General features: G+C 43.2%; 1 long non-coding RNA gene across 1 annotated transcript; it reads left to right on the top strand.

The window, feature by feature from the left end:
• LOC144328118 (uncharacterized) lies at positions 1-25,883 on the top strand. The gene is made up of 3 exons (XR_013393357.1): positions 1-125; positions 641-719; positions 25,756-25,883. It is a non-coding gene; the product is annotated as an uncharacterized LOC144328118 (long non-coding RNA).
• Positions 25,884-25,945: the final 62 nt, after the last annotated feature.

The raw sequence follows: 25,945 nt of genomic DNA, 5'->3' as shown, positions 1-25,945 counted from the left end.
TGGGAGTGATGGTAATAAGATACTTAAGAATTGGGGAGAAGAGAAAGTGACGTGGATTTAATATCTCAAGTGGATAAGAAGAGAGCCAAGCTGGTTTATACAGTGGAGAGAAAAGCATATTTAATGTAAAGGAATTGCTGCTGTGATTTAAAAAGTTGTGTCTTCTGGGTGCACTGAAAATTCTTTATGTTTTATTCCTTCAAGAGTGAGCCCCTAATCACAGTCTCATTTTGCATGGGCCTTTGGAAAGTCAATATTCCCACACCTCTTTACCCTGACATTTGACAGTTAAGGTATTTTGCTTTGTAGGACCCACTTCTGTTTTTATTTGAAACTTTTGTTTGTTTTCATATTGTAACCCTGCTGGGGAACTTATGGTGACAGGTGGACAAAAAAAGAGTATTTAAATAAATTCCTCAGTAAGTATAACCTCTTTGCAGCCATCCACCTCCATCCACCTGCCCCTAAAGTATTCAGAGCTCTGGGTAAAACAGTATCTGTGGTTTCTTATCTGGGTGAAACCATACACAAACCACTAGAATTGTCTGCTGCTGTTTGTAGATGGGGCCGTCACTGAAATAGAATGATAGTTATTTCCCATACCAATATCACTTAAGGGTTCTTGTTTCCTGTTCTACAGAGGCAAAAGTGTGGACTATCCAGAGGGAGTTTTCACAAGGGAAGTAGAATGTCCCAGGTTGGATCCACCTCATCTGCAGGTAAGGCTAAGGAATAACCTTGTCTGGAAGCCCAGAGAGCCACTGCCAGTCCGTGTAGACAGTACTGAACTGGATGGACCAATAGTAGCTTCCTAGGTCCCTCCAAGCCACTCTTAGTGAGAACTGCACCCGAACTGCCTTCAGGCTCCTGGTGTAAGTAGCCTGAAGGTCCTGCCCTTGAATCGCCTGTTAGACAGAGAACCAAATATAGAAGACTTGTCAAGGCATTTGTCAAAATAAGAGTACCTTGTGGGGCTGTCTTTCTGAAATAATTGCTGATCAGTGTGAATAGTCAAGGCTGTCAGGGGTACTGAGCCTGCTATTAATATCCAATGGACTGCTTATAAATGTACAAATTTGATAGCTCAGGCTGTGCTTTCTTGGCTACCTTCGACATATTTCAGGTTCACAAAGCCAAGTAGGAATATGCAAACTCCTCCCTTACGGCTCCTCATTATAAATTTATCATCTTGACACCTTGTCTGTTCTATGCCTGAAATCCCTTTACAAATCTCATAACTAGAAGACATATTATACTATAACTTTAGGAGCTCTGCATTCCAAAGGAGAGCTTTATGGAAAGGCTTCCCTGAGCAGTAATTACTGGACTATTGCAGCCATGAAATATGGTATTTTGAAAAACGGTGAGGAAAAACTAGAGGAGTTGTTGGAATTTAGCTGGCATTAACATTTCTCTGTGGGAGAGAAAAAGATATCCGACATTGCTGATGCCAACTTTTTTTGGATTGTTGTTTTGCTTTACATAGCCTATTATAGTGTTGAGGGGATGGGTACTGGCTACTTGTTTTTCAGCTGAAAACTTGACAAAATAATTTGGAATTAATTATATTCTGAAAAGAGCAACACAGATCCGGGTGACATTATTGTACAACATGTAACATACATAATGTAATAATGTAACGCAAATATGAAGTAGAAATCACCGTAGGCTATGTGACTAATTAATTGTCAGCCCACTCCTGCACACCAGGGTCAAATCCACATCACACGTTTATTTATTTGTTAAATTTATATCATGGGCTTTCTCCCAAAAGAGCCCTGGGTGACCTTATCAACCCACTTCAACAGTGAGAACTGTCATTTGTAAAGGGTGCTGAGAGCTCTTAGTAGAGTATGTTTGGCCCTCCAACCTGCCCTGGGCCCTCAATCCTCAGGAGCTCTGGGAAATGTAGTGAGAGGAATAGTTTTGTTCTCCCAAAAAATCTTAGTACCCTTAACAAACTACAGGCTTCTTTGGGTGGAAGCCATGGTTGTTAAAGTGGTATTATAGTGCTTGAAATGTATGGTGCTGATGTTGCCTAAATGTTAATTGTCCAAACTACAGTGGTACCTCGGGTTACATACGCTTCAGGTTACATACGCTTCAGGTTACAGACTCCACTAACCCAGAAATAGTACCTTGCGTTAAGAACTTTGCTTCAGGATGAGAACAGAAATCGTGCAGCGGTGGCGCAGTGGCAGCAGGAGGCCTCATTAGCTAAAGTGGTGCTTCAGGTTAAACACAGTTTCAGGTTAAGAACGGACTCCGGAATGAATTAAGTACTTAACCTGAGGTACCACTGTATATGTTAACTGCCTGATTAGGGCTGAGCTGGAAGACATCATTCTTCTGTTTGGGAATAAAACCTGCAGGTGAAGCTACCAACCTTTGGTGCTGGGTGGGAAACAACGGCTGGGAAATTTATTCACATTCCTTTCTCAGCAACCTTCCAGGGGCCACATTCCAATCGTTGGCAGGACCAGAAGCAAAAGTGAGCAGATTGGGGTGGAGTGGGGGAACTGGTGAGGACACAGTGATGACGCAGAGTCTCCCTTATGCAATTGTAATTGCATGAGGGATGCATAGCCAAATAGGGCTACTGTCTTAATGACAGTAGGACTGTAAGTACTAAGCACTACATGCCAATTGCTGCTTCCCATAGGAATCTGGTTGGCCGATGTGAAAACAGGGCAGGGGACTAGATGAGCCTTTGACCTGTTCTAGCAAGGCTTCGGATCTATTTGTATGTCTTGAGCCATGTAATTTATGTGCTGATGCTTACTGACCCGATGGCATTATGTGCCACAGTGCAACACCTTCTAAGCTACAGATATCCAGCAGGATGCCCTCCACATGTGGTTGGACTTTTGGATCTCAAATTTCAGCGGTGCCCTGTGTGACACTAAAATTTGGCAACCCTGCCTCTCATGCTCCATTCTACAGCATTGTTGTGGCAGGCAGCTTGGTGCCTAGTGTGGATGAACCAGTCATGCTACCCCAAAACTGCCTCTGACTCCAAATCCCATCAGCCCCAGGCAACATATCCAATGCTCAGGGGAGATGGGAATTGGAGTCTAACAACAGCAAGAAGCTCTCATGTTGGCTACCTCTGGCCTATGCTGTTTGGTAATGGGTTACCATATTTGCCATTAGGACTGACACAATGACACAAAACATCTAAAGCTTCTTCACTTACCAACCTCTCACTGCAAAACCCCAAACCCACATGGGCTTTTCAGACTTCTCATTACTTTGGACATCCAGTTTCTGAGGCACAGAAAGTAAACATCGGGAAATGTAAAAAGGGCAAAGAAAAGCAGCTCACCTTATCAAAGGGAGCTATTGTGAAAAGGGAGAGAAAAAGAGAGAAAAAGCCTAGTTGATTCAGAAAGCTTGAGATTTGTTGACATGTGATGTCAGCAGAGGGTGAACAAACAGAAAATGTCATATGCAATGAGGCACCAGGAATGTTGAAATGAGCATTTCTTCTTTTATATGGGGATGCTGTGCTTTGATTGAAAAAGTCTCTTCCAGAAAGGCATGCTTAGAGTGAAAATCAAACACAGTGAATATTCAGTGCAGCACTGAACCTTGGTATAGCCAATGACAAGCCAAGCTCACTTTAGCTATGCGAGGCTATGGATTAACTATGATGCCATATATTTGACTCTAATGACAAGATTCACTGCATAAGAAATTGTTTTACTCAGCAATGGGCATAACTTTCCAAGGGTGACTGAATTCTTGCCAGAAAGTTAGCTGGAGCGCTGTGCTCACTGAATTAATAGGAGTCATTTTGTGTAATTTTCTTTAAGAGCTTTGGAGGGTGAAGACATAGTAGCTTTGAAAGCTGGGGCTCCTTTTTTATTCTTGTTTGTTCTTTAAAAAACGAACAGGAAAATATGACTTTGCTGTAGAAAATATGTCTGTTATTTTCCCCTTTCCCTTTGCTTGAGAAAATAGCCTCCACAGATACCGATAACATGGTTTGATTATTATTATTATTAAGATAGCCTTAAGGGAGTGCCTGATCACCTCATCTGTCTCCTGAGAAATCTCTATGTGGGACAAGAAGCTACAGTTAGAACTGGATATGGAACAACTGATTGGTTCAAAATTGGGAAAGGAGCATGACAAGGCTGTATATTGTCTCCCTGTTTATTTAACTTATATGCAGAATTCATCATGTGAAAGGCTGGGCTGGATGAATCCCAAGCCAGAATTAAGATTGCTGGAAGAAATATCAACAACCTCAGATATGCAGATGACACAACCTTGATGGCAGAAAGTGAGGAGGAATTAAAGAACCTTTTAATGAGGGTGAAAGAGGAGAGGGTGAAAATATGGTCTGAAGCTCAACATCAAAAAAACCAAGCTCATGGCCACTGGTCCCATCACCTCCTGGCAAATAGAAGGGGAAGAAATGGAGGCAGTGAGAGATATTACTTTCTTGGGCTCCATGATCACTGCAGATGGTGACAGCAGTCACGAAATTAAAAGACGCCTGCTTCTTGGGAGAAAAGCAATGACAAACCTAGACAGCATCTTAAAAAGCAGAGACATCACCTTGCCAACAAAGGTCCGTATAGTTAAAGCTATGGTTTTCCCAGTAGTGATGTATGGAAGTGAGAGCTGGACCATAAAGAAGGCTGATCACCGAAGAATTGATGCTTTTGAATTATGGTGCTGGAGGAGACTCTTGAGAGTCCCATGGACTGCTAGAAGATCAAACCTATCCATTCTGAAGGAAATCAGCCCCGAGTGCTCACTGGAAGGACAGATCCTGAAGCTGAGACTCCAATACTTTGGCCACCTCATGAGAAGAGAAGGTTCCCTGGAAAAGACCCTGATGTTGGGAAAGATGGAGGGCACAAGGAGAAGGGGACAACAGAGGATGAGATGATTGGACAGTGTTCTTGGAGCTATGAACATGAGTTTGACCAAACTGCGGGAGGCAGTGAAAGACAGGAGTGCCTGGCGTGCTCTGGTCCATGGGGTCATGAAGAGTTGGACACAACTAAACGACTAAACAACAAAAGGAAAAGATGCCTGTTGCCTATTATGTCTTTCATTATGAACAGTGCTCAGTGGCAAATTTAAAGGTATGCATAGTATGTCCAGATTTAGGGCCCCCTGAGATGGAGGGCCTCCTTAATTATGCGTATACATTGTTCATAGAATCATAGAATTGCAGAGTTGGAAGGGGTCCTGAGGGTAATCTAGTCCAACCCCCAACAACACAGGAACACTGACCGAGATGATCCTTTTGAAACGTGACTAGAAACAGAGAACTGACATTGCAGAACTCTAGTATTTTAGTTTGTTGCATTATTTCCACTTTTCATTCTCCCTGCTCCCAGATTAATATCATTAGAGACTGATCATTAGGCTGGGGATCACCAACCTGATGCCTGTGCAGGCCTTATTTGGCATCCTAGAACAGGGGTGCAAGACTCTGAACCTTCTTCTTCTTTTTAAAGGAAGTATATAGCCTTTAAAGGAAGTATATAGGACGCGGGTGGCGCTGTGGGTAAAAGCCTCAGCGCCTAGGGCTTGCCGATTGAAAGGTCGGCGGTTCGAATCCCTGCGGCGGGGTGCGCTCCCGTTGCTCGGTCCCAGCGCCTGCCAACCTAGCAGTTCGAAAGCACCTACGGGTGCAAGTAGATAAATAGGGACTGCTTACTGGCGGGAAGGTAAACGGCGTTTCCGTGTGCTGCACTGGTGCTGGCTTGCCAGATGCGGCTTTGTCACGCTGGCCACGTGACCCGGAAGTGTCTCCAGACAGCGCTGGCCCCTGGCCTCTTAAGTGAGTTGGGCGCACAACCCTAGAGTTTGTCAAGACTGGCCCGTATGGGCAGGGGTTCCTTTACCTTTATATAGCCTTTCTAGAAAGAAAGTTATGAATCATAATGTACATGCAGCCTTCTAAGCAAGTTCTGTTAAAGGAGTCAGCTGGGCTGCCCCCACTTTTCAGTGTTTTTAGCCAATGAGGAAGTCAGAGCTGTGACTGATAAGTGAGTGGCTTGGAAAGCAGGCAATAATATTTCAGCTGCCTGCCACTGATGGTATTTAGCGAAACCTCCCCAAAGCACCAAGAAGGCATTGAACTCAGACAATCAGATGCCACCTTTGGGGTTGCCAGGTCAATGAGGGTACCAGAGTGGTGAGAGAGGTATCTGATGGGGCTCAGCAATCTTAAATTTTATTGACTGAGCTCACTGCCACTCTCGGTGTTTTGCGAAATTTACTTATATTAGAGTTGTGATGCAGGGCTCCAGCCTCTGCTGCCAGCACAGCACTTCCTAGCATGTTATGATTTGCCACCACTGGCCTACTGTTACCTGTGTGGAGGTCATTTGGGGTAGAGGCTCCAGACTTATGACCTGAAATCTGTGGCACCTCTCTCCAGACTTTGAAGTTCTAGTAACTCTGAGAAAAGAGCTGAACCCTGCACAATTGCAACAGCTCTAATAACTCTTAATACCAAAAGATTAACAAGGCATACTGAAAAAGCAAAATTAAGGACAGTGATTTAGCAGGGGTGGATACTAGAAAATAAGGACAGATCCAGATAAATAGGGAATAACAAGTGGGACCTGCAATGATACATTGTGCTGTAGAATATCTCTGATGTTCAGAATTCAAGTTAATTCCCCTATGAGGAAAAGGTTATAACATTTGGGAGTTTTCAAATTTAAAGGAAAGGTGAATAAGAGGAGAGGTGTATAAAAATTCTGCATGGTGCGGTGAAAGTAGGTAGAGAATAGATTTTCTCCTTCTCTCATAGCACTAGATCTCACAGACATCAAATGAAGCTGAATGTTGGACGATTCAGGATGAATAAAATAAAGCACCTCTTTACAGAACGCACAGTTCAATCTATAGAAATCAATTCCCACAAGGGATAGTGATGACTGCAAACTTGGATGGCTTTAAAAGATGACTGCCATGTAAAAAAGGTAAAGGTAAAGGACCCCTGGATGGTTAAGTCCAGTCAAAGGCGACTATGGGGTTGCAGTGCTCATCTCGCTTTCAGGCCAACGGAGCCAGTGTTTGTCCACAGACAGCTTTCTGGGTCATGTTGTTAACATGACTAAACTGCTTTTGGTACAACGGAACACCGTGACGGAAACCAGAGCGCACGGAAATGCCGTTTACCTTCCCACCACAGCGGTACATTCATTTATCTACTTGCACTGGCATTTTTTAAAACGACTAGGTTGGCAGGAGCTGGGACAGTGCAACGGGAGCTTACCCCTTCATGGGGATTTAAACTGCTGAGCTTCTGATCAGCAAGCCCAAGGGGCTCAGTGGTTTAGACCACAGCGCCACCCGCGTCCCATTACTGCCATGTAGTGTACTCTAAGAGTCACATCCATTGGACCACTGTATTTTGCCTCTGACCGCAGCAACCCTTGGCATGTGGTCTCTGGAAGGCTGTCTACCAGGAAATCTGGCCCTCAGGCTGAAATAGTTCCTCATCTCTGCATTACATCTGCACCCAGAGATCCCTCTCTGGACATCTCGGGGGACAACATTGGGTGGATTTGCTGCAGAAGGCTGTGCAAAGTACAAATATATTTAACAGGCATTTAAACCCAGACAGAGTCAAAATGAGCTCTGGTTAAGTGAGGTTACTTTCCTACTTTGGTCTTCTAGAGTGTGACTCTCTGGCAGCTGTAGCTTCGGATCATCCATAACGCATGAGGGGCTGTATCCCTGGTGGCTATCTCAGAGAACAGTCATTTGGATTGAATAAATAAATAAATCACAAGTGTGTATTCTGCTGCTGGAATATATGTGTGGAACCAGATTTGTGCTCTCACCCGTTTAATTAAACCCAGGATAAAATGTCAGTAAGGTAATGTCATAATCACTCAGGGTCTGCCAGACAGCACCTTTCCTATAGAAGGACATTTGTGAAGCTCCATTGATTGCAGCCTTTTAATCTGTTTTGCACTTCATATATAAGCTGACCTTAAACAGAATGTGCATATGGTGGGAAAACAGATGGTTTGCAGAAGAGGGGTTTTGTGCATTTGTTCTTAACTGATGCTTCTTGTTGGATATTCTATAAGCAATTTGTAAACAATGTAGCATATTTAGGTAAGAGGATAGTTATATTTTACTGCCATGTTGTTGTTTTATTGTGCACTTCAGTGTGCAGTCCGTTGCTTATATATACATGCTCCATTACCTCCTCGGTGGAAATCATTACCTACGTAGTTTCGGTGTGAAAACTCAAGACGCATCCCCCCCCCCCCCCTGAAAACAGTACAATGTCAGAGACAATGTCAAATGGAGTCATGAGAAGAGGTGCTATCTTATCAATGTCACGATGAAGTCGGTAGGAGACAGGAAGAAAAACTTTGTGTTCAATTAGTTGTTACAAGTGTGTTCCATTTTCTTTGACAGAAGCCTTTCCCCGGAATCAAACTGAACAGTAAATGAAAATTGGGTACAACCTTTTACTTTTTCAGAAAGCACACCTGACCTAAACATTATTCAATGTTCTATAGAATCATAAAATCATAGAATTGTAGATTTGAAAGGGAACCCAAGGGTCATCTAGTCCAACCCGCTGCAATTCAGGAATCTCAGCTAAAGCATCAATGACAGATGGCCATTCAATCTCTGCTTAAAAGCCTCCAAGGAAGGAGAGTCCACCACCTCCTGAGGGAGTCAGAATGTTTTTCCTGATGTTTAGTCAGAATCTCCTTTCTAGTAACTTGAAGCTATTTGTTACATTACAATGGCGCCAACGTGGGCCCCACACTAGGCTGCCCAGCGTGCCCCGCCCATACCATGATGTCATGATGTTGTATCTGTTAGAATTCCTGCTCCATGATTGTAGTCATGTGATTTTTGTCTATCACATGACAGTGTATGTTTTGACTCCACAAAGTGGGAAGTGACGGAGACAGGATGTTTGTGTTACTGTGTTCCGTGAAGTGGGACTATTGTCCTTTGTCCTTTTTCTCTTTGCTGTCTGATGCTAGAGAGAGAGGGAGAGACATGTTGCACTGTGTGTGTTTATATGTAAATAAAGTAGATTAGCCAAAATGCTGAATTGCTGAGGTCTGTTATGCAAGCTGCGAAGATTCTGTGGATCCCTAAGTGTGCTGGTGTCTGTTGGCATCAGTCGCTGTGATGTTTGGGCTGAAGAAAGCTTATGAAGCTCCCGAACGAAAGACCAGGAGGGAGAGAACATGCCAGTCGGGCATGTGTCTCTTCCAGGGTCCTACTCAAGTGTAGGATGAGCTCGTGACAGTAGCATGGGGTGCGGCACGAGCTCCACTCTCTTTCTCTCCCCCAACTCAGCACTTTCTCTTCCACCCCCCTTGATCTCCCTGCTGTTTCTCCCACCTGCCTCAACCAAATTCCGTGTTCTCCACCCCCCCAGCTCTGCATTCTCTCTTCCCCTCCCACCCAAACTCTGTGGTCTCTCCCCCCACCAAACTCCATGCTCTCTCTTCCACCATCCCCGTCCGAACTCTGCACTCTTTGCATGGGGCATGGTGCCCACACACCTGCCCCTGCATTTTGTGGGTGCCCGGCCCCTATATGGGAAATTTTGTGGGTGCTCAGGCACCCAAGGCCCTGGGGAGATGGTGCCTATGCTACATTACAACCTGTAAGGGCTGGCCTTGGGGATTTTACCACTTGAGCTTGGTGTAATAGGGTTTTGGATTATTCCAGCTCCAGACATTCCTCAAGTATTCAGATAAAAGTGTTTATATGCAAATGAGAGAGGGAGGGATAAGTGGAAGAAAACAGAAGGTTAACAATTGACCCGCCCCACCCATACAAATTTGTATGGAAAGAAGTTATTTAAAAAACACATAGACACACAGATTTTGTTTTTGTTCATTGCATTGCCATGTACAAAAAGTTTAACAATAATAATTGAGGGATGAAAAATAGACAAAAGTGCAATGTGTAAAAAAATGTCATGGAAAGCCAGAATAGGTTCTTCACATAGCAGACACCTCAGTACAAAACTATCTCCCTCACTGTTTTGCAGCACTCAGCAATTGAAGTGCTGGTATGTATCACTATGTCCCAGTCTTGACAGCTCAACAAATCTAAAAAATAAAAATCCAGACGCAATTCCCCTACTCTTTAATAGACCTTGCTTCCTTTTCATGCTTCACCACAAAAGATTGACCGGTTAATATTTAAATCCCATATGCAATGGCTAGCATTTGGGAAACAAATAAGAACTCACCACGATGTATCTTAGGAGCTGCACAGTCTTCGCACAGCATTTAATATGCTTCTTTTATTGTTAACATTTACAATCCTACAGTTAAGTGCAGCTCCCTTCTATGTTATGGTGACATAAATAAAAGATATCATCTCACAGAGTTGCCCAAAGACATTTATTTGTTGGATTAGTTATGGGAGCTCTGGACACATTTATTTCTATTCTTCTTTGGGTTTTTAGCTCCTGCATTGTTTAAAATAGCTAAAAGTTTCCTGGATGTACATATTTTGGGTACTGTTTTATCCTAATCAATTATTGTTATGCTGAATAGATATTTAAACAAATATTTGGAAATGAGAACAAAACTCAAATGATTTGCTATTACATGTTTAATACTGTTATTTAAAGGAACCATTCCTAGATATTATGCAAAAGTTCAGTATATTGTAGTGCACGAAGGACTTTTGCGGTAGCGATGTTGAATCTTCTGGAGGAGATTGGCTGAAGTGATGTGTGAAGGAAATGGACTGTTTAAAAAACTAAAAATCCAGCTGGTCTGGGAATCAAGGGGTTGTTTTGAAAAACTATGGCTGCCCAGGGATCAAAACTGGAAGTTGGTAAGATCGTTGACAATGGTGTGGCGGACTGTGAACCTCTTGAGAGGAGCAGAACAGGGAAGATGGAGATAGAAAGGATTTGGAAGCTGGTGTTATGAACTCTGAAGTGCTGATGGGGCTGGGCTTTGGCTTGGGTTGGCAGGCTCTGACAGAGAATAAGGAAGGAACTGGAGAGGGGTGATGAACTGGAGAATCTGGGTTGAAGGGCAGGAGATATCCACCCCAAATTCAGCCAGTTTGGAAGGGGGAGCATAGATTCTGGTTTTCCCCTCTGTTTCCCCCCTCTGCTATGGAGCAGGAAGCTTCAGTGGATACTGGGGTCTTGATCAACCAAAGAGCAACTGAACAAGAGTCCAAGCAGGAGGGGGAAGGAAGAAGTGAGGTTGAAATTCATATGCAATTTTAAATAACCCGTCAAATATCTGCCTGCTGCTGCCTAGCTCATGTTTAACTCCCTAAGTAGTATTTTATATTTACATTTGTAGCTCCGATACATATAACAACTTGTATCTTTCTCCTAAAATGGCAAATATGAGTTATTGGTAAATTGCTAAAGCACTAGTGTGCTAAAATTGCAGTTACTGGAAAAAAAATATATACCTGTGTGGCTGCATTTATAGGAGAGATTTCAAGCCCCACATTTGCTCTAAGTCTCTATTGCTCTTATCCTTGTTTTTAAAACCTCAGGCCATTTTTGCTACCGTCATCAAAAGTGGTTAGGTGGTACCCCGTGGCTTCTGGTAAATAGTCTGTTCACGATGTAGGGGCAAGTAATTTCAGAGAGAAAGGCCTGAAGTGAAAAATAATTTCTTTTGCACTCTTGCCTAAATGCTATCAAAATTATAAACAGAATTTATGGCATTTGTTAAAGCTAGACCCAAATTGCTCTAGCTGCTAAGGCTAAGGCTGGCTGCAGGCTAGGGACGTGCAATTCTATCAATTTTTGGTTTCTGTCAGTTTCTCCTTTTTCCAATCTTAAGTTCATTTTGCCAGATTTCAGCATCAGTTTGTGATTTTGTTTAATTAACAGAGTGCTCATGGGAATTCATCAGCATTTTAGTGCTCATTTCTCCCATAAGACTGATTTATGTATGCAATTTTGCCTAACATGCACATTTTTTGAATATATTTTGCAAGCACTTTCCCCCACTATAATGAATTTCAGTATACTTTCACTTGTATGCAGGTTAATGCACATTTTCCATTAAATTTTCCATTTTGGTTTGTGTGTTGTTTTGGAAAGTGCAAAAATGGGAACCCAACCAAATTTCCTGCTTCGTCCTACTGCATAGTTCCTACTCCACAGCAGAGCCAGCATTGTGACTCAAATCAGGCATGTTCATTCAACTTTCCATTATGCTAAACTCTGTAAGCGTATCTGACAGAGTAATACTAGACTCATGTTCCACTGTGTGGGGGTGTGAGAAAAGGCCACCACTGCACTGGTGAAACAGTTGCTGTATCCAATGCAGGGTCAGGCCAGGAGAGACGTGGAGAAACTCACTGCCAGAAAATAGATAAATGGCAGGTAAATTTAAGACACCCCTCCAATGATTGTGAAGCAGCCCCGATTCCCACCAGTCAGTGACTATGCTGGCAATAGATCACAGATGCTGCTGATGTACAGAGAGAGCCAATGAACACATGATGGTAGGGACCCACACCCAGTACATCTTGGCATTATGCTGGCACAGTGCTTTTTTCTGGGGGTACGCATACCCCTAAACATTTTGTGAATCTAACTGGATAAGAAACTATTTTTTTTTAAAATGTTTCTTCTCTAGCATGGTGAATCGTCAGTTCCGTTGCTACTCCTGATAGCGGCCTCATTTCCTGTCACGATGTTTCATGAGTCTCAGACGGAAGCGAGCGTTTAATGTGTGAAGTAGGAGTTGGAATCTAGCATGGTGATTGGTCAGTTTCACTGGTACCACCTTGGATGGTGGCTTCATTTCCTTTCCCGGTGTTTTTCGTGAGTCAAAATGAGAGTACCCCTAAACATTTTTTTTAGGAAAAAAGCACCATGCTGACATATCTATCATTGTTGCAGCACACATTCTTCTGAAGAGCAGAGTAACCTGCCCTGGACTTCGTGATAAAGAGTGGGTAAATAATAATAATAATAATAATAATAATAATAATAATAATAATAATAATGCTGCTACCTACTACCTCTATCTATCTATCTATCTATCTATCTATCTATCTATCTATCTATCTATCTATCGCTGGCAGTTCTGCAGTACAGGATTTCACCTGGCACCTGTATTAACAAGCCCCAGCAAGGCTGCTTTTTACACCAGTCAGAGTAAATGCACATTATTTCATCACCACCGAAGCGTATTTGTGTAAATTTTAATGAGATGTTTATTTTTCCTATGAATTTAATTGGGACACACTGTTAATACAAGGCACGCAGGCATTAGGATTCCAGACTGGTGTGAGGGCTCCAGCTCATCCTACTTTTCATTCCTCCGACCAATGACTCCCCTGTCAAATAGTCATTAGCAACTTTTTCAAATAATCTGAACCGCACTACAGTGAAAGAATGTGGTTGCTCTTGCTTATGAAGGCAAAATGATTTTTAACCCTGGGTCACATCAGGCTGCTGTGAGTGGCTGCGAGAGATAATTGTCACTCTAAAGCATTATGTGCAGAGCTGACACACTGAGGACAAGAGAAAATGACTTCCTGTTAAGCTAACTTCCCCCATCCTGTTTATTTCTTTAGATATTTATATCTCCCCCTTCAAGGTACATGGTCACACTGCACAAAAAACCCCCAGTTAAAATGCATAATTAATAACAATACATGTGTATTAGCAGCAAACTGTGCAGTGTAAAATCACATGAAGGAGATTCATGTGAATCAGGTTAGCTGCCAGCCTGGGCATGTTTACTCAGAAGTAATCCAAGTATATTGAAAGAGGTTGTCTCAGACACTGCCACCCCTCCTGCTCATTAAATGGCTTTTAAATTGTTTTGATATCCTTTTAATTTTTTAAAAGTGTTTTAACTGTTTTTAACTCTGAGTTGTAAGAGCATTTTGTGGGATATGCCTGGGAGGAAAGGAATGGAGGAGAGCAGGGAGAGGCCCAATTGCAGTGGTTCTGGGTTGGGGGAGGTATGGCCTGGGAGGAGGGGCAGGCCAGATAATGGGCATTTGGTTCATTTTGATTTGATTGATTTATATTGGCCTTTTAAAATGTGGGTTTTTTGGGGAGGCGGGTTATCTGGTTTTTTTTTTATTTTGATTATATATTTTGTGGTTTTATATTTTGTTTTTGTTCTGTGAACCACCCTGAGACCTCTAGGTATAGGGCGGTACATAAACAACAACAACAATGGACAAAAAAATGTGCATGTTGTGATCAAACCTACAGAAGGTTGACACGCCACAGGATAGGACACCAACAGAGGAAGCTGCAAGGTACCCAACATCAATAAAGGAAAAGGTGTGGTACGTTGGCTTGACAACCACGGACAGAAAGTCTTTACAGAGGGTGGTGAACAAAGCACAAGATATCATTGGCTGTCCCCTGAGCCCGCTAGATGACATTGCAAGGGATTGTTGCCTTAGAAGAGCGAGAAAATTTCTCAGGGACGATTCACACCCCGGCCAGCACCTCTTTAATCTTCTACCCTCGAGCAGGAGATATAGAAGTATAATTAGTCGTACCAACAGGCTAAAAAACAGTTTCTATCCATGGGCTGTTAGGCTGCTGAACGGAAAATAATATAGTGCAACTGACTTTCGGGGTTGGTGTGTTGTGTGACAAGCACACAGAGTGCAATGAGATTGAGTGTTTGTGAGAGTGGGGAGGGAGGCTTGGTTAATTTCATTGTACACAGATTGTACATAGCCAATAAAGGTATTATTAAAAGGTCTACTTATGTGGCCTCTACATTTGTTCCTAAAACAAATCATTGGATTTTTCTTGGCTTTCTCATTCCATTTTCTAGTGGGTTCTTATCTAAAGGGGCATAGGGATCCATGGGTCTGAAACTTGTGGCATTCTGTTGTCCATCACTTTCAGGCCCCAATGGTGGTTTATTAACTTAATGCATTTATCTCCTTTTCATGCATTATCACACCCTCCAGCAATCCGCATGAAAATAGGGACATTCTATTGTTCACAGCTTAAAACACTGGTTTGCAATGGATGGGACATGATACAAAAGGGGAAACAAGTCAGAGAGAAGGAGTAAGGAGTTCAGCAAATTCAGATCACTGCATGGGCAGATCTGGGAACAGAAGAACAAAATGGCAGCTGGGTGTCTCAATGTCTTGTCTCTCCCTCAGAGGAAGTGCCAGGCTATGTTCATGTTCTCTGCCCATAATCTTCCATCCAGCTCTAAGCTTGAAGAGAGAGAGGAGGCATTACATGGGAAGCCATTGCCCCAACCCCTAGACTATCCAAGCTAGAGGATATGGCCTTACCAGGCTTCCCCAGATTGGGTCCTCCCTTAAAGAGGGCACGTGTTATGGTGGGACCTGACAACCTAACCCTGTGTTGTGGGTGGGTACATTTGGATAGCCACAACACCTGATTGGTAGGTCCCTTGATGCAGGGTTCAATCAGGCCAATGGGACGCAGGCTAAACGGATCAAGGGACCTATATATACCTATGCATGTGACCCAGAGCTTCCTCTTTTGGTGCATGCATCAGAACACCCACTCACCTCTCCCTATATTTAGGGCTTGTGCGCTTGACCTTGCTATGCCATTGTGTGTCATCTGTCGTTGGGACAGGAGCATGGTAGGAATTTTCCCCACTTGGCTGATTGGCTGGTGCCATTTGGGTTTCGCCTGCCATGTAGCAAATCGTCACAACTTGTAAGGTTGCGGATAGGCTCTGGTTCAGGTGATAGGGATGGGAGAACACTTTCACCATCCCTATGTGAAGGATATTCCGTTAAAGGAATCCAGGGACCTTGGGTCAGCACTACCTGCAACGGTGCAGGGAGCTAGTCGAACCAGAGCCTATGCAACCATTCACTTGCTGTAATCAATAAAATTGTGGCCTAAATTCTGCCAACAACCAAACGAAAATTTGAGTCTTGTCTGAATTTATTTCAGGGGGAGGTTTAAAGGTCTCAACACGCAACTCAGAGTTCCCCTCTGCAGTTCAGCCCCCACCTCTTCCATACTACAGGAGCCAGCAGTTACAGAATAGAGCAGTGGCCCTTTAAAAGAACAGTTTGCTCTGCAGAAGGGACAGGCTAATAGGAGATTCAGACTAGAGAACCTTCAGAAGACTTCAGGGTGCTGTTGAGGCAGCAGCTCTCCTGAATAGTTTCTAGGAGAAAAGAGTACAGTGGTACCTTGGGTTAAGTACTTACTTCGTTCCGGAGGTCCGTACTTAACCTGAAACTGTTCTTAACCTGAAGCACCACTTTAGCTAATGGGGCTCCTGCTGCTGCCGCGCTGCCAGAGCACAATTTCTGTTCTCATCCTGAAGCAAAGTTCTTAACCTGAAGCACTATTTCTGGGTTAGCGGAGTCTGTAACCTGAAGCGTATGTAACCTGAAGCGTATGTAACCTGAGGTACCACTGTACCTGTCTTTCCCAGGGATACTTTTTTTTAAAAAAAATTGCCTGTTTAATGCAAGAGAGAATAAGCTGGAGCCTAGAAAGCTGCCATCTGGGCATGCATGTATACTGCTTGTCTTTTTCCAGTACAGGCCCTTGACAACTTGTTATGGATAATTGCCCCACCCTCTCTCTCCCACTCTCCCTTTCTCCCTCCCTCCCTCCCTGTCTCTTTTTCATACTGCAAAATTCTGGCAAAGGCCAGTGGACTCTGGCGGGAGCACTGCTTTTGTTGTTTTGCTGATAAACTAAAGGATAAATAATTCATTTTTCTCCCAGCAGCAACAAAGATGCTCTTTATTTAATGTTTATCCGGCAGACTTCAAGCATGCTGCTGGTTCTAGGCTGCCAGCTTCCCTGTTCAGCTCAAGCATCGCCGGAGGCAACTGTTCCCTATAAGAGCTTGAAACTGACAAGCTTTTTACTTTCTGCTGTTCAATTGCTGGGAATAGTGTTCCTATGTGGAATTCGCCCTCTTCAGCTTCAGCAAGATGTCCTCCCAAAACATTGCTGCCATGCTGAGAACCAAGAGATTTGCAAAGGAAGAAATGCACCATAGAAAATAATTCAGATATTTTGAATGTCATATCCTACCTTGGATAGGGGAGACAGGGAGGGAGCAAGTCCAGGTCTGGCCAGAGGGAGCCTGAAAATGGTGCTGGCTCCAGTCCCAGCAGACTATTTATTCATCTATCCTAAATATTTATAACCCACTTGTTGTGGAAACATTGACTGATGCATGATAGTTGTGGCCCAGTTCTCCAATCGGTCACTTGAATCCTGTTGTTTGGGCATCTTTCTTTTGCCTTCTGCACACTTCCCTAAATTGTAATTGACTTCTAGATGGTGGGTTGCTCTGAATTGGCAGTTTGGCATTGATTGACACCTACTGCAGGCAGATAGGAGGACTTTGAGAAGAAGAAGAGAAAGAGTTTGGATTTGATATCCCGCTTTATCACTACCCTAAGGAGTCTCAAAGCGGCTAATATTCTCCTTTCCCTTCCTCCCCCACAACAAACACTCTGTGAGGTGAGTGGGGCTGAGAGACTTCAAAGAAGTGTGATTGGCCCAAGGTCACCCAACAGCTGCATGTGGAGGAGCGGAGACGCGAACCTGGTTCACCAGATTACAAGTCTACCGCTCTTAACCACTACACCACACTGGCTCTCCAGTGATAATGAGAAATGATAATGGTAAACACTCTGAGGCATCACTGTGTGAAGAGCTCTTCTCTAAGCATGTTCCAGTGCCAACTGGCTTGATTCTCTTAGGGTCTCGCCTATACACTCTGCAGCACTCAGGGTAGAGAGGGGTGGAGTGCAAAGGCTGGGTACCCAGAGCCACTGCTCTCCTAACCAGGAGTGGTTATGGAGCAGGAATAAGTTCTCGCCTATGGCCCTGGGACAGCCAGATATATCTATGAGAGATATACAGTACATGGGTCTCTTGCAGGGCTGGATTTAGGTTTGATGAGGCCCTAAACTACTGAAGGTAATGGGGCCCTTTATATGTCCAGCTGTCCTTTGTCAGCAACAAATTGTTGCTTTTTTGTGTTGAATATATGTTACATGGTAATTTATGGACCTTTGTTGTTTAGTCGTGTCTGACTCTTCGTGACCCCATGGACCAGAGCATACCAGGCACTCCAGTCTTCCACCGCCTCCCACAGTTTGGTCAAACTCATGTTAGTAGCATGGACCTAATAGGTATTTAAAGCCATTTGCACATAACAAAATATGTATTTTATCAAAGTAATTGTTGAACTGAAATACAATTAAGAAGAAGTATATTAATAGTGAAATACAATTAAGAAGAAGTATATTAATAGTGAAATAATTATTAAGCTCTAATTGTATGTAGGTTTTATTTTATTTGTTTGTTATCTTATATTTTGGAAATGTACATCCAGTTTCCCCCCCTTTATTTTTTTGGGGCCCCCCCAAGAGACTGGGGCCCTAAGCTATAGCATGTTTAGCTTATAGGTAAATCCGGCACTGGAACTCTCTTGTTGTTATTAAGGCTGATTTGCACCTGCAGTGATATGAGTAGTACACAGCTGAGGGCAACCAGAGAAAGGAAAGAGGCATATGCCAACACCTTTTTGCATGTGTTGTTGTGCCCCTCATCCCTTGAAAATAGATTGCTCTGAGTGTTGGGATAGGGGACATGCTTATGGACTTAAAACAATATTTCTCTTAGCTCTTTTGAATAGTGGAATCATTTCTACATATTAGCCAGAACTCAGTGAGAACGTATGACTCCTGCACCCCAAGTTAGCTAATTGCTGCATTCTTGTTGGCTTCACACACTCTGAAATAATGAATTCCCCCCCCCCCACACTCTTAAATAATGGATTTCCCCCCATGTCTCACAGTAGAATGGGGGAGTTGATAAAATATGAATGTAATTTGTTTTCTTGCTGCTTGTTACTTTTACAGCCATCCTTTCCACCACCCCTACCTGAGTTGTTGACTTTTCCTCCAACTTTGCAGCGGTTCAGAGTACATTAATATTTAAAATATATATATCCTTGCAAGTGGTGGTTCAGATCGAGCATATTTTGTGCTAGGAAAGCTCAAGTTTAAGCCCTGCTGTGAAGCAGCAACAAGGCATTAAATATTAAAAACCAACCAAAATATTACTTTTGTAAGATGCTAAATGGTTGCTTCACAAACAAAAAAGAGGGAAAAAGTTCACTTGCTTACAACAGCTTGAGAGCCTTTTTACTTAATTCTGTTAAAGAAGTACAATTTTTGCTTTCCATTTTTCTGTGAGGTTGCATCATTTATCACAAGGCAGTTGAGATCGGCTGTACTAAAATCCCATTGATACGGTTGCTTCCAGGCTGAACTTCTTTTGGTGTATCAGCACAATGCAGAATTGGCAAACACTTTGCATGCAATGTGTACCATAATTGCTAAACATCTAACATAAAAACTTGCAAAACGTGTCTGATAACGGTTGCAGTGTATCCATGTGTCCTATGTTGCAGAGGGCAATCTTCCATTTGAAACCTTCTTCCAGCTGAAGGGCTTCATGGTCCAAGTCAGTTTAATGATCAACATCCATGTAAGGACTTGAAGTTGCCCATCAATGGTCAGCAGCTGGACATGAAATCGAGTAAGCACCCAGCTCACCTAGTCACAGCTTTCTCCACTATGGTGAGGTGTATTGTATAGCTATGTAAATTATAGTTGATAGATGAGAGGTCTGAGAATATCAGATAGTCGTGGGAAATATACTTTGTGGTTTCCCAATAAACACCTAAGCTCCACCCCTTCCTCCTGCTGTCTCTCCCTCTCCCTTTCCTTCTGCACAATGCAGCCATGAAGCCTCCTCTCATGATGTCGACTTAGGGTAAGAATGGGAAGTCAGCTATGTCATTTGGATGGACAGGGAAGGATATGCTACATATCTTGAGAGTGGTAATTGAAATTGATGAATTGGCCTTCCCATTCACCCAAATGTGAAGCTATTTGTCCTCAAGAGATTGATGAATCAGCTCACCTTTCCTCATATTAATATTTTTTTTTTGGGGGGGGAGCTCTCTCTGCATAGCCAGTTCTGTTGTGCAATGAACATGAGCTAGTATCCTATTTTTACCATCCTCATATAGGAAGTGCTTCTAAGTGGCAGTTTTGGTATATGGAAAAGTACACTGGAAAGAAAGAGTAAGGATTGTAAGGCTGTAGCCTGTATCTATCTATGACCTTCAAGTTTCCCATTTGGGAATAGTTCCACTGAATGCTACAGTAAATTGAGAAATGGAGCCTATGTATTGGGGTTGCATAGCTTCCTCTGGTTGTTACTATTGCATCTATATGCATACATGGTAGGATGTTTAAAAGTTTAGAAATAGGAAGTACATGCTACATACTGATGGTGATTTCTGTAAAAATGAGCAATGGGTAGTGGCAGAAGTTCTTCTCTGTTTATTTTTTTGGAGAAGATGCATTTGCCCAGTGCCGTTGCATCATTCAGTTTCTTTACCTTGAAAGAGGTTCACCTTTTATGCCCAATGAATAATTTAATGCTTAAATGACTCCCAATCCCCAATATTTACTGATCTGCTTAAATTAATTGGCTACGCCAATGCTTTTAAGGAGAAAAATATTTTAAGATCTCAGAGGCATATTTCTGAACTTGGAACTGAGATTCAATTTGCTTTTGCAAGTTTCATTCCCACAAGCATAAATAGCTCAGAATAGTGACTAGATAAATAAATGACCTTCTTTGTATCTTCCTATTTGCAGGATTCAAGGTAACATAGTTCAAATAAAGTTGACAATATTTATTTGTTTTCATCTCAACTTCGTAAAATATGATTAGGGATACAGCCTGGTGAATCAGATTTGGTTGCATCTGAAGAAAGCGTGGGTGCGTCGACTATGCAAAATCTCCCCTTGCCTAAGAGCAAAACATTTCCTAATGGAGAATTTCTAGGCAAGTTCTAGCTCCAGTTTTTTGGGTGTTATAATAATTAGAATATCAGAACTATATGGTGCACTTTAAGCAGTAAAGGGTAATGATTGCTACTCCACATGGCTGGCTGTGTACTCACTTGTCTTCTGTTGGTGGGTCAGAACCCAGTACTGGTTTGTGGACTCAGCTAAGGTGGGTCACAACAGCAGCACTACCAACATAAAAATATACAGTAAAATAGATGGGTCCCAAATTAATGTTTGGGTTAAAAGGTGTGTCCAGGTCTGAAAAAGTTGGTTTAGATCATATAATGGTGCGGGTGGAGTGTTTCTAACTATTATCATCCTGGTATCCTGTGAACAAATCAAGGCACTACCTTAATTCAGGCAAGAGACAGAGGTTGCTATACAGACCTCTCACTATTGTGGCAGGTAAGAACCACTATCATTTGAACCAGGCAAAGGCACTCAAAGAGGGAGTAGGGCGGGTCTACTGAGGGGCACATAAAGGATGTAACTTGGAGAAGGAGCCAGACAGAGAGACCCAGAGAGCTGGATTTGCCCTCCAGGTCTGAGGTTCCATTCTCCTTGGATGAATAGTGTTTGTCCAGGATATATAGAAAGGTATTATACACCACTGGCTTGCTGATCCTTCAAAATCAGGAGTGGGGATCCTCAGGCCAAATGCAGCCTTCAAGGCTTCTAAGTTTGGCCCTCAGAATTTCCCCCAGGTCAGGTGTATCATTGGACCTCTCTCATGTCCTCAGTGTTTTGCCTTGATGCATCCTTGAACTCTGAGAATGCCTTTTGTTTGACTGGATGGAGGATAAAGAGAGGTGTACAAAAGGTAATGTTTACTCACTTTATCTTTGACCCCACACACCACTAGCATGTGGCTCATGGAAGGAATGCAGCGCTCATGCTGAAAAGGGTTCCCCACCCCTTGTTTTAACTGGAATTGCAAGGAATGGAACCTGCAAGCAGCTCTACCATGAAGCTATGGCCCCTCCCACATTTATTTCTATATTCCAAGCTTCAGGTGCAGCTGGTTTGGGGCTAGGATGGAAAATATGAGAACTTTGAAGGAACTTACCACATGAAAATGGCATTTAGGGAAAGCAGCAAGAGGCCATTACACCCAAACACCACCTTGCCTGTTTTGTGCCACTGAGCATCTACCTCCCTCGGCCTATAGAGCAAGATGAGCACGCAACTCCAGAGCCATCCACGACTGGACTTAACGATCAGGGGTACCTTTACCTTTTTATGTATTAGGTAAGCTTGTAGATGGGACACGGGTGGCGCTGTTGGTTAAACCACAGAGCCTAAGGACTTGCCGATCAGAAGGTCGGTGGTTCGAATCCCCGCGATGGGGTGAGCTCCCGTTGCTCGGTCCCTGCTCCTGCCAACCCAGCAGTTCAAAAGCACGTCAAAGTGCAAGTAGATAAATAGGTACTGCTCTGGCGGGAAGGTAAATGGCGTTTCTGTGTGCTGCTCTGGTTCGCCAGGAGCGGCTTAGTCATGCTGGCCACATGACCCGGAAGCTGTACCCTGGCTCCCTCGGCCGGTAAAGCGAGATGAGTGCCACAACCCCAGAGTCAGTCACGCCTGGACCTAATGGTCAGGGGTCCCTTTACCTTAAGCATGTAGATGGCGCAGATTCCTTTGTTTTCAACAAAGGGGATCAATAACATTTGTCAATAACATTGCTCAAGCTGTCCTGAGACCTGGAATGAAAATTGCTAAGTAGATATAAGTAACCATGGCAAGTGATCTTAAGCCACCCTGCCCATTTTGGCATCAAACATGCCCAACTGCCAGCACTTCAGCCTTGCTGAGAATCCCCACATGAAATACGAATAGCATGCTTTCAGCTACACCAGCGGCATGTCTCTTGCTGGAAGTAGAGAAGACTCTTATGAGCATCCCCCTGCAGGTCCTCATCATCTCTGATTCTCCTCACGTTTGCTGATTTAACCACTATTCTCTTTCATCAAGGGATGGGGGATGGGGAAACAAGAAGCGGGTCCTTATGTTACATTAGCTTTTAGGGCACAGCCTCCAGGGAATTAAAGCTAAGTTACCATGGGAACTCAAGATAAGACGATGCATTATCAGCATCCCCCACGCCCCAAGTTGTCAGATGTTAATGCTACACTGTACTGTGCTGGAGTCTGTATGGAAAGCTACCCACAATACTCAACAATTCAGTGCTATTCCAGTCCCAACCGATTTCTGTACTGAAGTCATCTCAACCTGTTACTACTATACAAGTGCTTCAGTCTTACCGTTTTTATTGTAGATTTTGAAATGATGTTTGTATTTTTGTAAGCTGCTTAGAGTATAATTCCTTATATCATGGTCGGGCAAACTTCAAACTTGTGGGATCTCCTCTGCTTTTTACTGGAACCTTGATGTGTACAACTGGAACCAAGTACAAAATAGTAGCTTGGTTGTATTGGTCATTTAAGAAATGGGGGACCTCTGATCATATGTGTTTAGTACCAGAACTGAACTCACAGCCCCTTAAGAGAAAAATCCTTCCCACAAGCCTGCTTAATTTCTGATGCCAAATTTAGAGGTGGGGTGGAAATTTGGTGTGGGAGCTTTTTCATTGTGGCTACAGTTAAACAAGTCAGGGTTTTTTGGTGGGGGGTGCATGTTTAAAAACCTTGCTGAATCACTACAAATCACCCAAAGATTTTCTAACTCTGCCATATAGAAAAATGGGATATAAATGAACACCATCATCACACTTATGTAACAGCACTTGCATGCTGCCCTGCAATATGATATCCTGATTACATCCATAAACCCATTTTTGTTCCATGTGTGCTATTCCATGGTATCTCCCCTCTAATATGTTGAGGGCATCTGTTGAAACCTAAATTCAATAAAGGCCTTACATAATTGTGGAAAAGTCAGTGTCTCAAGGTAGTGAGGCCTTGAGTAGTTGTCCTTAAGTTGGGGATACCAAAAGGAGTAATGGCAATGCTAATGGATGCTCTGTCTTGGTTAGCATCATGGTCAAAGATCCAATTTCTAAGGGATAAATATTCCTCCATTTTGATATCATAAGCACTAAACTTACTTTTGTGACCAACCTCCTCATTCTGATTCATTTTTGCGGGGAAGCTGGGGATGTTAAATGATGTTGCATCAAGCAAATGTTAACCCACAAGTTTCAGGTTGTATTTTTTCAACTCTTTCCCCATTGCAAAAATTTTGATATTGGAGGGAAGTGGGATTGCAGGGCAAGAGCTCAGAATCAACTTTAAGTGCCCAAATTGAATTTGTTGGTATGTGATTGAAAATATTTCTTTGAGGCAGGAAAACTCTGTGCACTTGAACAGAAAGAACAGCTATGACGATGTAATATATTTATCCAAGTGTTTGCTGTAGCTAAACAATTTCTCTGCTCTGAATGACCTCTGAGTTGGACAAGTAGTGTCTTCGATTAGGATACATGCATTCTTATCCATAATACATCTCAACATGAAAGGTACAAAATGACGTTTGTCCAGTGTCTCATTATGCATGCTCTTGTTACTGACAAGGTTACTCCAGAATGTTTTCTTTGAATTCTAATTTTGTTGTCTGCCGCTAACACTGTCTTGGAGCTCATGGCGTTTGCCACCTGCTGAGGGCTAAGGAAAATGTTACCCAGGAGATGTGCAAACAGCCTCTTGACATTGTTATTTCAAGTAATGGAAAAGTAATTGCAGGAAGCTTCCAGTTGGGCAGGAAGTATGGGCTACTTAACCCTTTCTCCTCCAGAGGTTTCCCTACTAAAACTTTATCCTCTTTTCAGTCGCCTTTCCATCTACAGTGGGGGGCGGGGTGGTGGAAGCTGCTACCTGTGTCTTTTCAACCAACCACTGCAACTGGGCAGGGACTTTGAGTAGGAAAACATCTAGAGAGGAAGGTGTTAAGCAGCTGCTCCTCTACCATCCTCACTCCTTTTCTCCAGATCGATTGGCAAACTCTATTGCCTGACACTGATGTGACGAAAGAAAGCCCTTCTTCACAATGTGCATAGTTAAACGATGGAACTTGCTTCTGCAGGAGGCAGTGGTGGCCACCAACTTGGATGCCTTTAAAAGAGGGTTGTCTATATTCATGGAGGTACTAGCCATGATGTCTGTGTTGGGATGTTCCATTCCACCTTAAGGAACATGCGTGATTGTTGTGTGTCACATGTCTGTTTACACTCCAGCTCAGTATGCTGGGAACTTCCGTTTGTGTATAGCTTTCTGTTTTGCTTTGGACACGAAGGAGATCAGACATGTTTCCTTTTGTCCTGATCTACGCTGAATAAACCTGCTTGTAAATCTGCTTACACAGCCTCTCGTGCCACTTCTGTTGGCACAGCGTTTGATCTGCTGGATGGAGTGCTCAGTCTTCTAAAGCCTGGGACCACATATTTATGCTGCACCAAGGACCGGAGTTTGCCCGGCACACCGGTCGGTGGGCTGGAGCCAGCTGGGGGCCTTCCAATTGCCCCCGTTTCCTTTGGTGCTGTGCTCTACCTCCATGGTTGGAGGCTGTATGCTTCTGAATACCAGTTTCTGGAAACTGCAGGAGGTGAGAGTGCTGATGTGCTTGGGTCTTGCTTGCTGACTTTCCACGGGTGTCTGGCTGGCCAATGACAGAACAGGATGCCGGGCTAGAGGGGCCCTTGGCTTGATCCATCATGCTCTCCATAACTCCTGCTTTCCCATCATCTTCTCCTTGACCCTTTAAACTGAAAATGCCCAGGACTGAACCTGAGACCTTGTCTTTGCAAAGCACGCGTTCTACTTCTGAGTGGCGGTCCTTCCTTGGCTTTATCTGTAGGATCGCATTGATTCAGGAGTTGTAATTATTTACGGACACTACTAAAACCACTTACTGAAGTAGAAAATATTTCTACCCTAGGAACTGCATACACCACAGACGCTGCAGTCGGAGACAATCTGACAAGGGGACTTTATCTCGATCCCATTTATGGTCCCTTAATCATTGGGACTTGTTCCAAGAAGTATATGGAGAAGCGTGATCAAGCTTCAATGGTGAGCTTAAACCACTCATGCATTTTTCAGGTTGTGTTTTTTTTTTGGTGTGTCTT

Source organism: Podarcis muralis, chromosome 6, assembly GCF_964188315.1.
Source record: "Podarcis muralis chromosome 6, rPodMur119.hap1.1, whole genome shotgun sequence".
NCBI lineage: Eukaryota > Metazoa > Chordata > Lepidosauria > Squamata > Lacertidae > Podarcis > Podarcis muralis.
This window is presented reverse-complemented; position numbering and strand designations above follow the sequence as displayed.